The 13,092-nt window shown below is 33.3% G+C and overlaps 1 pseudogene; it reads left to right on the top strand.

The window, feature by feature from the left end:
* Nucleotides 1-395: 395 nt before the first annotated feature.
* On the top strand, nt 396-5,483 carry LOC101150904 (olfactory receptor 6C74-like; annotated as a pseudogene).
* Nucleotides 5,484-13,092: the final 7,609 nt, after the last annotated feature.

A 13,092-nucleotide genomic window follows, 5' to 3' on the forward strand; every position in this document is an offset into this window, starting at 1 on the left:
AATCAACAACTGTCAGGAGGAAAATAAGGTAGAAAATAAACATAGAGGCCATTATATACTACCATTAATAAGTGATACGGGATTTCTACTTACATTTCATGGCCTAAAATAGTCAAATAGACATATCTATGATAATGAATATAAAGAAATAATACTAAATGTCAGAAAATGTTAGTTTTTATTGATTATTTTTCAGCTCCAAACCCAACATTTATTATTTAGCTCTGTAATATCAGGGATCAGTACTGCAAACTACAGTCTCTTTCACCATCAGATTTCCTAATATGCACTGCCAATAAGAGGCACTACAGCAAAATCAGAAGTGGGAGAAAGTGAGAGAATTTATTTTTTCCCTTTTTGTGTATGTGCGGGGACGAGTCTTGAGTATCTGTCTGATGGTCCTAACAGTGGCAGTTGACTTTATAGAGGCAATTAGCCCCAGGGATCAGTATTTCTTCATTACAAGAACTGGCTACATCATGGCCTTCAGATGTGTAAGCAGTAACAGACAGTGCCCCCTTTTCAGAGATAGGAGTATAAAATCTGTGGGGGCTTTGCAAGGAGTTCCTAGCAACTGAAGGAATCCATGCAGTATTACAGCCTCAAAAGAGCACCAATTCCATCTAGCACCTACTCTAGATCCTGAGTTCTGGAAATCCAGCTCTTTCCCCAGAACAGATAATTCAAGAGACCAAGGCAAAAGTATCAATGCCCCTTATGATCTATCCTCAGAAGTTATACATCATACTTCCTTTTATTCAAACCTCATCCTTCATGGGATAGTTTTTATCTCTGGGTGACCTCAGTGTTCCTTCTTTTTTTTTCCCTTTCACCTTTTCCAACCTGAATTAAATATTTCTGGTGTGAAATTTACCCTGGTGATATTTTCCCTTTTCCTTTCTGAATCTTAATTGAGAAGAAAGGGATATTGATAAATAGCAGAAGTGACTACCATATGTGGTATTTATGCATCATTCTTCTGTTAGTTATTATATTTCCCCTATGACATTGGCTCAGACTTTAGCAAAAGTACATTTAGTTACTAGCTGAAGAGATACAAAAATTCATATCTAGGGTTTTGAACTCACAATGATTTTGTCTATATTCATTTTCAGTGGGTACCAATCAAGATACCACTGAGTGTGGTTTTTCACTTGGGGTTCACTGAGCTTCTTGAATCTTTGGATTGATGTCTTTTAGCACTTTAGGACACTCTTTGCACTTATTGTTTTGGATATTGCTCCCCCCTATATTCTTTCTGCTTTTCTTCTGGGACGCCAAATTACATGTACTAGAACTTTTGATCACGGTTTCACATGTATCTTATTCTCCATGTTCTTATTTTCTCTCTTTATTTTGGATATTTATTATTCATGCCTATCTTCAAATGTATACTTTTAGCTATTAAAGTGATTTACTACATTCTTCAATTTAGGTATTATGTTGTTTAATTCTATTAAGTTTATTGATCCCTCTCTATATATTTCAAATCTATTGCAATCTCAATATTTTAATTATTTTATCAATTTTTTTATTGCCTTGGGTATTGCAGGAAGTCAGGGGCCCCTAATGGAGGGACTGGCTGAAACCATGGCAGAAGAACATAAATTGTGAAGATTTCATGGACATTTATTAGTTCCCTAAATTAATACTTTTATAATTTCTTACACCTGTCTTTACTGCAATCTCTGAACATAAATTGCGAAGATTTCATGGACACTTATCACTTCCCCAATCAATACTCTTGTGATTTCCTATGCCTGTCTTTACTTTAATTTCTTAATCCCGTCATCTTTGTAAACTGAGGATGAAAGTTGCCTCAGGAAAGTTGCCTCAGGACCCTGTGATGATTGCGTTAACTGCACAAATTGTTTAAACAATATGAAATCTGGGCACCTTGAAAAAAGAACAGGATGACAGCGATGTTCAGGGAACAAGGAGATAACCTTAAAGTCTGCCTGCCTGTGGGCCGGGCGGAACAGAGCCATGTTTCTCTTCTTTCAAAAGCAAATAGGAGAAATATCGTTGAATTCTTTTTCTCAGCAAGGAACAGATCTAGGGGTAGGCCTCTAAAATGGCCGCTCTGGAGAACAACTTAACCTGAACTGGAATTAAGCTAGATTTTGAACTGAAGCTGGATTTATATAGATAGATTCAATGTACCTTTGGCTTAATTCAGTACCTAGTGTGTGATTCTTTCAAGATTCCAGTTAATACCTTGGAGTGGGAGGTGAGATATATGTCTTCCTACCACTAAGAGTCTAGGCATTTTAGAAATGCAGAAATTATCTCTTCAAACTTCTGTTCTATTCATCTTCAAAATTTGGCAAACATCTTGAGAAGAAGCCTGCTGGATCCGCTTAAGTATTTAGCTTCCAAATCTACACAGCTTTAAAATTGAGCAAGGGTCTTTAATGGTACAATTGGCCATTTGTTCAAAATCCATCAATTTTTCCATTTTTTCACTCTTACTCTGCTGTATTATCAATAATTTTCTTGATGTATCTGACCCAAGAAAGCAGCCTTCTACCAGGGTCAAGCCAAAATTCTCATTTCTGACCAAAAGTCATATATAACAAAAAAATCCCAGTGTAAAAAAATAATAAATAAAACACCTGTATGTATATTGATGTTATCTCTGAAGATTTTTCTTTTTCTTTCTGGAATTTTAATCTCTCTAATCATCACTATTTCTGCAGTAATCTGTTTCTTTAAAAGTAAGATGTCTCCCTGCTTCACCTCTGGCTTTCTTCTAAACTGACTACCTTGCTTTCTGCAAAAAAACTTCAGGAGTATCACCAGAAATTAAAGCAACAATCTTTCACATATTTCTTCATCAATTACACAATCATACATGATTTAATACATTCATATTTTCTAAAAATTATTTTATTTTATATCCCTCAAAATAGATCTTCTTCCCTTATAGAACTCTAATAAGTATTCCATCTTCCTCTGCTGTTTTCAAAGTTCATGTGAAGAGAATATATTTAATACATAAAAAGTGAAGCATTTCGCTTGTTAATTTAATATTTACATTTTAGATATTTTCTAAAACATAACCAATCCTCTGCAAGGAAAATACCTTACCATTCCTATATATTTGAATCAGTTACTGATATTACCATCTATAGAAAATCTCTCTAACTTCTTGGTTACCAATTCAATTTGTTCTTTCATCAATTTTTATAATTTTAATTTGGTTTTCTTAATAAAGAATAAATATAAAAGATTTGCTCTTCTTATGTTCCTATAATTTTACATTACATCTCATGTCATAATAAGTCTTCTCCTTGGTTTAAGGGACATGTAGGCAAAAATCTACATGTGTTTTCTTCTAAAGGGGTTTTATTAATGACTTCTCTATTATTCGTTACTTTCTAATTATGCCATTGCTTTCCTAGTTGTTATATTAGTATATAATACATATTTCATGTTATGAAGTTGTATAGAGAGAATAAGAAATAAGTATATTTGACTCAAAAAAGCATATGAGTCAATTTGTGAAGATTTAGTGAATTAGAAGTTACAGACAATGTTGTCATTAGACAGATGTCATTAGATAGATTGATTCTTCTTTTGGAACAAAGAATGAAAAAGCTCCAGCTCTCTTCTTTCTTTGGACCAGTATTAGCTCAGACACTTTGAAAAGCCTAAAGTACTTTATACAACCTTTTAATCCCACTACAGGAATTAGACTTCGTTTTAACATCAACATTTCCGGTTTTTCTACAGATGCCATAACAAGACTTTTAATTAGCTTTGCGATTTTGTTTTTCTTTTTAGAGTTAAGGAAGAAAATAGCCAATTGGTATCTTCTTCAAAAGAATCCCCAGAGCTCTTTATCAGTTCTGAGTAAACATACTCATTATTAAAGAACAAAGATAAATCTATGGCACTGTGGAGACAAAACCTTTTTTATTCCAGAGAGAATGAGAAACTCTAAGTAGTGACCAGAGTTCTTAAAAGACAAACTGAAAAAAAAAATACTGTTTTGATTATAATAAATAAATCAGATTTTCAGATTTTAAGTTAGACTGAATCCAGACATTATTCATTTTATTTATAGGAAAAGTCAGAAAAATGTGTTTGAAATGGCACATGTAAGCTGATTGGAGAGAGAGAGAGGAAAAGGAAAGAAGGAAGGAAGGAGGGTGGGAAGGAAGGAAGGAAAGAAGGAAGGGAGGAAGGGAAGAGAAGGAGATAAAGAGAAAGATCCACAAATGTTTTTAAATATCCCTGGCTTTTAGCATGAACAGGTCTCTCTGTTGAGAGTGAGGAAATAGAGAAAAAACATGGGTTAGGAAGAAATAAATATTTTTTGGAAAAATCATTTAATATTACATTTTTGGCTAATGATACAAAAGAAAAATTTCACAATACCTCAGCAAACAAAAACCTTGTGAAATTTATGCAAAGTAAGTATTTTCAGTATTTTGTTGTTTTTTGTAGACAATTGATACATACGTTATTCTGAATGTGTTTCCGTAAGATTAAACCCATTAAATTCAGAATTAGAAAAATAAAGAAAATATTTATGTAACTCTTGATTAAAGATTCAATATATATATTTAAAAGTCTCTAGGTTTGTCTATTAGAATAACATCATGAACAATGATTTATAGTTATTTTTATTAACGTATTTATTGAGTGTCATTGGAAATCTAATCATTATCCTGCTCACCTTGCTGGATTCTCACCTCAAAACACCCATGTATTTCTTCCTTCGGAATTTTTCTGTTTTAGAAATCTTGTTGACATCTGTCTTCATCCCTAGATTCCTAGTCAGCATAGTGACTATGGATAAAACTATTTCCTATGATGCTTGTGTGACACAATTATTTTTTGTCATTTTTTTTGGGTATATCAGAGTTTTTTCTGCTGGCTGCCATGTCCTATGACCATTATGTGGCCATCTGCAAACCCCTGCATTATGCAACCATTATGAGCAACAGAGTCTGCAACCAGATGGCTGTTGTCTCTTGGTGGGCTGGTTTGTTAACGATCTTTCCTAGACTTACATGGGCCTGAGGTTGGAATTCTGTGATGCCAATATTATTGACCACTTTTTCTGTGACTATTCTCCTGTTCTGAAACTCTCCTGCACAGACACACAGGTCATAGAACTGTTAAGCTTTATTTTAGCCACTGTCACACTCCTGATTACATTGGTCCTGGTAATGTACTCCTACGCAAATATCATAAAATCTATTCTGAAGGTTTCTTCTGCCCAGCAGAGGAAGAAGGCTTTTTCTACCTGTTCCTCCCATATGATTGTTGTTTCCATCTCTTATGGCAGCTGTATTTTCATGTATATTAAACCTTCTGCAGAAGAAGGGGTAGCTTTAAACAAGGGAGTAGCAATACTCAGCACTTCAGTTGCACCTGTATTAAATTCTTTTATATATACCTTAAGAAATAAGCAAGTGAAACAAGCCCTGAAGAATATAGTAAAAAAGTATATCTTTACTACTTTGAAATGAAATAATAGTTTTAGGTATTATAATAGAATGCCACTCAAACTTATTGAAAATTGTAGCCTGAATTAGCTGGGTTTTTGACATACCCCTTTATTTTATGTTTATATTATGATAGTAACTGAAGTCACCCATGAAGAGCCATTTTATCTATTCCTGAATTTTTATCATTTCAATGGTATTTTCTGTATCCATGATATTCTCTTATGCATTGCTGGAATTACTTCATTCTTTTAACTTAATAGTTGACTTTGCTCACCCTAAAAATATTTCACTATGAATTCATTTTGGAAATCTAAAAGCTCTCTGTTTTTCTAGCATAAATGTGCCCAGAATATAGATTACTTGTGGACTCTTTCAATACTGATTTATTTGATTTTATAAATCTCTAAGATAGATTTATTTCTTAAAACCAAATAATGTTATTATTTTATTAAAGTGTGTGATGTTTCCAGAAACATAATAGCGAACTTAAATAGAAGTATTTATTGGGCCAGGTGCAGTGGCGCACACCTGTAATCCTAGCACTTTGGGAGCCCGAGGCGGGTGGATCACCTGAGGTCAGGACCAGCCTGACTAACATGGTGAAACCCTGTCTCTACTAAACACACACACACACACAAAAATTAGCCAAATGTGGTGGCGCATGCCTGTAATCCCAGCTACTTGGGAGGCTGAGGCAGGAAAATCGCTCGAATCCAGGAGGCGGAGGTTGCAGTGAGCCGAGATGGTGCCATTGTACTCCAGCCTGGGCAACAGGAGCGAAATTCCGTCTCAAAAAAAAAAAGTGTTTATTTTCAGGCTTAATAATATAACCCAAATGCCCATCAATGACAGACTGGATAAAGAAAATGTGGCACATATACACCATGGAATACTATGCAGCCATAAAAAGGATGAGTTCATGTCTTTTGCAGGGACATAGATGAAGCTGGAAACCATCATTCTCAGCAAACTAACACAGGAACAGAAAACCAAACACCACATGTTCTCACTCATAAGTGGGAGTTGAACAATGAGAACACATGGACACAGGGAGAGGAACATCACACAGCAGGGCCTGTCGGGGGTGTGGGGCTAGGGGAGGGATAGCATTAAAAGAAATACCTAGTGTAGATGACAGGTTGATGGGTGCAGCAAACCACCATGGCACGTGTATATCTATGTAACAAACCTGTACATTCTGCACATGTATCCCAAAACTTAAAGTATAATAAAAAAAGAAAAATATATTATCTAGATGCAAAAAAAAAGAAATGCAAAAAAAAAAAAATCTCCAAATCTCTATGCTAGTGTAAATGAAAGGAGCCTTTTTCATTTAGGAAAGAAAGCTTGTGTTGAAAACTAACTTAAAGATCCTAGGTAGACTATCTCAGTGTCACACAGCAAGTAAATGTTAGATCTTAAATTTGTATCTAGATTTAAAAATTCAAATCCTATGAAGCAATCATCAGGGAATATTGAGTTTTTATCAATTGGCATTAATCTGAAAAAAACTTCAGAAAAAACAGCTATTTTAAAATATTTAAAAAGCCATCCTGGGAGGCAGGGAAGATTGGCTCTGTATAACTCTAGGAACACAACTAAATCTTATGTTTGAGATTTTTAAAATATATACCTTAACTTATACAGAACTCTTTTATATCTTGTAATGTGCTATGTTTTCTCTCACTAGTGTCTTTACACATGCCCTTTTCTTGCCCTGCAATTCTTCCTTCGTATTCCAAATGTTCTGCTCTGAATAATTGTTAATATTCTTCTAGTCTTAACAGCCCCCTTTCTCTTAAGAGACACTTTTATTCAGTATATGTGAGTTTATGTGTTTGGACACAATAATAAAAGGGGGCATATATACATAATTAAACCATCTGACTAAACCATGGCATTTTAGTTTTCAAATTTAATTTCTCATATAGCAGCCTCATTATTTTCTCTTTATCTGGATTAATTTGTCTTTATGGCTTATATTAATAAAAATTATTTATTAATTATTTGTTTCACATGTAGAATATAAGCTCAGTTAAAGTAGAGGCTCTAATTTGTTCAACATACTATTTTCAAGGCCTACCACACTATCTGGTACAAAGCGATATTAAATTACATTTGTTAAATAAATAAATGCCAACTCTAGAATGACTGTGTCTTTAATTTTTTAAAAATAATAGATTTTAAAAAATTTTAATTTCTAATTTTTGTGGGTACATAGTACGTGCATACATTTATGGGATGAAATACTTTAATACAGGCATACAATGTGTAATAATAATATCAGGGTAAATGGGGTATCCATAGCCTCAAGCATTTATCCTTTGTATTATGAACAATTCAACTGTACTGTTTGAGTTATTTTAAAATGTACAATTAAATTATTACTGACTGTAGTCACGCTGTTGTACTATCAAATACTAAATCCTATTTATTCTTTCTAACAAATTTTGTACCATTAATCATTCCCACTTCCCCCAACCCTTCAAATAATTGTTTAACATTACACTTTAATATATTTGTCGGAATTTTTTTGGATCGTTTCATGTTTTCTGTTAATGTAAACAATAAGACGTTTTCTCTATTTAAAAAGATTGCAGTTTATATTTTAATGGAAGTTACCAATATTTCTTTTTAATTATCTTTTACAACTCATTTTAATAATATTTATCTTTAATTTTGTGTTTATTATACATAGCTTATCATAGTTGATCATAAGATATTTCTATGTATATCTATGTCTATCATCCATTTATTTTCTATCTATTCTAACATATGTCTTTCTATCTACAATTGTAATTATATTTTGCTTTTATGATTCTTTTTTCCAGGTAGTTATCTGTGTTTTCTCTACCTTTGTATCACTTATTTTTTCTATTAAAGTGAAACTTAAGTTCTACATTTTGGTCTCTTGTTATTTGTTTTCCACATTTCCACTAAATTATTTTTGGTCATTTAAAAATATTCTGAATTTTAATGTTTTTTGGTCTAATCACAGCTTTGATTTGCTGCAACATCAGATTTATGAATTTTTATAGATTTGACTTCTCTTTCCATTATAAATTTATCAGTTTATATATCTGTAGAGCTTTGTTATTTTATCTTTCTTTTAAGCCTTTCTTATACTCTTGATTTCTTTTACTTTTACTACTATTGTCATAATTTGATTGCTTTTTTGCATGACTTTATATTTTACTTTAAAATAACAACTACATTTTTTTTTCTTTTTGAGACAGGGTCTCACTTTGTCCTCCAGGCTGGAGTGCAGTGGCTCAATCCTGGCTCACTGCAACCTCCGCCTCCTGAGTTCAAGCGATTCTCCTACCTCAGCCTCCTGGGTAGCTGGGATTACAGGTGTGTGCAACCCAGCCTGGCTAATTTTTTTGAATTTTTAGTAGAGATGGGCTTTCACCATGTTGGCCAACCTGTTCTCCAGTTGCTGACCTCAGATGATCTGCCCACCTCGGCCTCCCAAAGCGCTGGGATTACAAGTGTGAGCCGTCGCACCCGGCCTAATGACTACATAATTTAAAAAATGGCATTGAAATTACCAAGTGATCTTTCAAACTTTCTTGTGGATTTGGGAATTTTCAGAAATAGCTTTCTCATTCTGTGAGTGTTGTGTATGTCTTTTGTTTAAAATTTGTTTTACTGATAAATTTGATATTTTTATGAGGGAAAACTGTTGTCAGAAATAGAGTGAAATAGGCCATGCGCGGTGGCTCACGCCTGTAATCCCAGCACTTTAGGAGGCTGAGGTGGGTGGATCACTTGAGGTCAGGAGTTCGAGACCAGGCTGGCCAACCTGGTGAATCCCCGTCTCCACTAAAAATACAAAAATTACTCAGCATGGTGGCACATGCCTGTAATCCTAGTAACCCAGGAGGCTGAGGCAGGGGGATCACTTGTTGGCAGGTGGAGGTTGCAGTGAGCCGAAATCGTGCCACTGGACTCCACTCCAGACTGGGCGAGAGAGTGAGACTTGGTCTCAAACAAACAAACAAACAAAAAAACCCAAAATACAGAAATAGAATGAAAATGAAATAATGAAACATGATACTCCTAGAAAATACAAGCTCCGTATAACAGAATTTGACTAGAATCAGGAGACAGGTAGGCTTTATATTTTGAGCTGGCCTACTGAAGATTGATCTTTCCTTCCTTCCCTTTCCTTCCTTCCCTCCCTCCCTCCCTCCCTGCTTCCCTCCTTCCCTCCTTCCTTCCCTCCTTCCTTCCTCTTTCTTTCTTATTTTTTGAGTGTATTGAATGACAGTTATTTTCCACATATTTTCTTTCTTCTCTTTTTTATAGGTTTTATATTACGTTTTTCTTTTATATTTTAAACTTTGTTTTGTTACAGTCAAATCTCTAAAGGCAGAGTATTGTATATAACTCCCATTACCATTGTTTTGTGCATGTGAGATATTCCAGTATCCTCTCTGTTTATTCATTTGATCTTCTGAACTAAAAGAATCAATTAAAAAACCAGAATTATCAACAGGGTGTATGACAAATATTTTCCCCAAAAATATTTGTGTACTTGTGCATTATATCGATGAAAATCCAATAAATCACCACCACTGCTCACCACACTACATGCATTTCTTTTATACTTTAAGAAATACATCATAATATACTCAAACATCACTTTATTTCTAGTATCGGAACCTATTGAGGGAGAAAAAACGGCTGTTAACTAAAAAACAAAACAAAACAAAATAAAACAACTTATCCTCTGAATGTGGGGACAAAGAATGAAGTTTTGTAGTATCTTTCTTTTTTTTATTATACTTTAAATTTTGGGATACATGTGCAGAAAGTGGTTTGTTACATAGGTATACACGTGCCATGGTGTTTTGCTGCACCCATCAACCCGTCATCTACATTAGGTATTTCTCCTAATTCTATCCCTCCAATATGATTGTTATCCTTAGAAGAGGATACATGGACACACAGAGAAAAGACATGTGAAGAAGGAGCAGAAATTATAATGATGGAGCTACAAGCCAAGGAATGCCAAGAATTGTTTTCTACTACCAAAAGCTGGAAAAGCGAACGAAGGATTTTTCCCTAGAGCCTTCAGAAGCACGACCCTGCTGTCAACTTGATTTCAGATTGCTAGCCTTCAGAAATGTGAAAAAATAAGTTTCTTGCAAACCAAAACCGTAATAAGACAACATCTCACACCAGTCAGAATGACTATTATTAAAAAGTCAAAAAACATAACTCTTAGATTTGGCTTCTTGATGTTATTTTGTAGATCTTGTAGGCATGCTTCATTGCTTTTTATTCTCTTTTCTTATTGTGTATTTTCAAATAGCCTGTCTTCAACCTCATTAGTTCTTTTTTAATTTTTAATTTTTGTGGGTACGTAGTAGGGATATGTAATTATGGAGTACATGAGATCTTTTTTTTTTTTTTTTTGAGATGGAGTTTCACTCTTGTCACCCAGGCTGGAGTGCAATGTCACAATCTCGGCTCACTGCAACCTCCACCTCCTGGATTCAAGCGATTCTCCTACTTCAGCCTGCCAAGTAGCTGGGCCTGCAGGTGCCTGCCATCGCCACCATGACCAGCTAATTTTCGTAGTTTCAGTAGAGATGGTGTTTCATCATGCTGGCCAGGCTGGTGTCTAGAAGGAGAGAGCAGAATGGTGGTTACCAGCATCTAGGGTAGTTGGGGTTGGGAGTAGATGGATTGGATGGGTAGCTGTTGGTCAAAAAGAAGGAATAAGTTCAAGAAATCTGTTGTATGACATGGCAACTCCAGAAAAGTGCTAAGAGTGTGTATGTAAAGTGTTCTCACCACAAAAAATAACTATGTGAGGTAATGAATATGTTAATTAACTAGATTTATTCATCTCACAAATATGTATACTTCAAAACATAATGTTATACACAATAAATGCATACAATTTTATGTCAATTTAAAAATAATAAAAAACAAAAATAAAAATATATCTAATGCTTTTTAATAATATGCCTTATAAAAATAACACGAGGGAAATTTAAGTAATTGAATGTGCTATAAATTTATTTACCTGATTCCTAAATAATACATCATTCTGGATAGTAACCCTTTTCATGTGGAGCTTTGCCTATTAGTATTTTTGGCCATAGAAAGAGAGTAAACAGATTGCTTTGTCCAGTTTTCTCTACACTATTTTAAAGTGTTAATAATCTCATTTGTATATCAAGCTAAAATCCTTACTGATGGCAAAATTGATAACCTTTCTGTGCTCTGAGGCAATTCCTCCCTTGTCTTTTTACCTATTTCTATCTCTCTTTTTATAGAGTGATCTGTATTAATGATTTCAATTTCAGGAGGGATTGAAGGTAGAATTATTGAATGACTATTTAAAGGTTTCACTTAGCATCTTGTGAATTAGACACAAAGAAAATAACTGAATTTTTATGAAGGCATAGAGATAATATAGAAAGTAGTTTCAAACAAGTTGAAAATACCACCATGATTCCTGAGTTATAATGTTGTTTTTGAACAAATGATAAATGTAGTTTGTCTTTTATAAAAACATGATTATGTGGAATATCAGAAAAATGTTAACACATTTACTCTAGTCTTACTTAAAGAAATTTAAATACAAGCATCTGTACTTGATTAAATTCAAATTAAAATCAAGACAGAAATGTCATGTAAGATAAAACATTACTGGTGTCCTATTTTTCCATCCTAATTATCTATTAATTTAATTTACCTTTCCTTCTGAGTGTATATATATATATACTAAAATAAAGCATTTACTAAAATTGTCTGATTTTACTTAGATTTTATGATCACTTTTATGATTAATGATTATAACATTTTTATTTATCAATAACTGCCTGTTATTATGATCCAAAGAGAATCAGTGGTTTATGAATGATTATTACTCTGTTGAGAGCATCTTTAATATTTAAGATGAGTAATGTTCCAAGAGAATATGAGTTAATGAAGTTCCAAATTACAGTAACATTGACATTTTCATTCTTAACAACCATTTATTTGCTAGAATCAATTTCCAAGATGATTTTTTACTAATGAAATTTAATAATTATTTATGATCACTGTAACTTCGAAAAAATAAAGTGACAATAATTGCCATGTAATTTAAAACTGGTTATGACCCAGATATATTTTCTGTGAGCGTTATACAAATGTAATTTTTCACATTGTTAAAATAAAAGTATTTTTTGAGATAGTACAATATGAACATCAAATACGAGTATAAACTTTTAATCAAAAACCTCTAAATACCTGACCTATTTTATGTATAAAATAATATTTATATAAAAATAAATAATAAATAATAGTGAATAATATTTCACCTTACAGCATAATACTACTACTTAAGGAAAGATTCATAGTGATTTTCATGGGTTTACATTTATTGAACATTAGAATCAACTTCTTCAGATAAGTTTTTGTTGATTAAGAAAATTTACTTTCCCTTACTCTCTAATTTTCCGGTTTCTCTTCTTTCCCTCTCTTTCCCTCTATCTCTCTTTATCTATCTATCATGTAGTTGTATATGTACACATACTTTATCTTCACTTAGTTAACGTTTGCATATTGTTTCCACACTCCTGATTTTCACTTTTGCATTTCTGCTTACTTGTTGTAATCTTAATAA

This window comes from Gorilla gorilla, chromosome 10, assembly GCF_029281585.2.
Source record: "Gorilla gorilla gorilla isolate KB3781 chromosome 10, NHGRI_mGorGor1-v2.1_pri, whole genome shotgun sequence".
In the NCBI taxonomy this organism is placed as follows: Eukaryota; Metazoa; Chordata; class Mammalia; order Primates; family Hominidae; genus Gorilla; species Gorilla gorilla.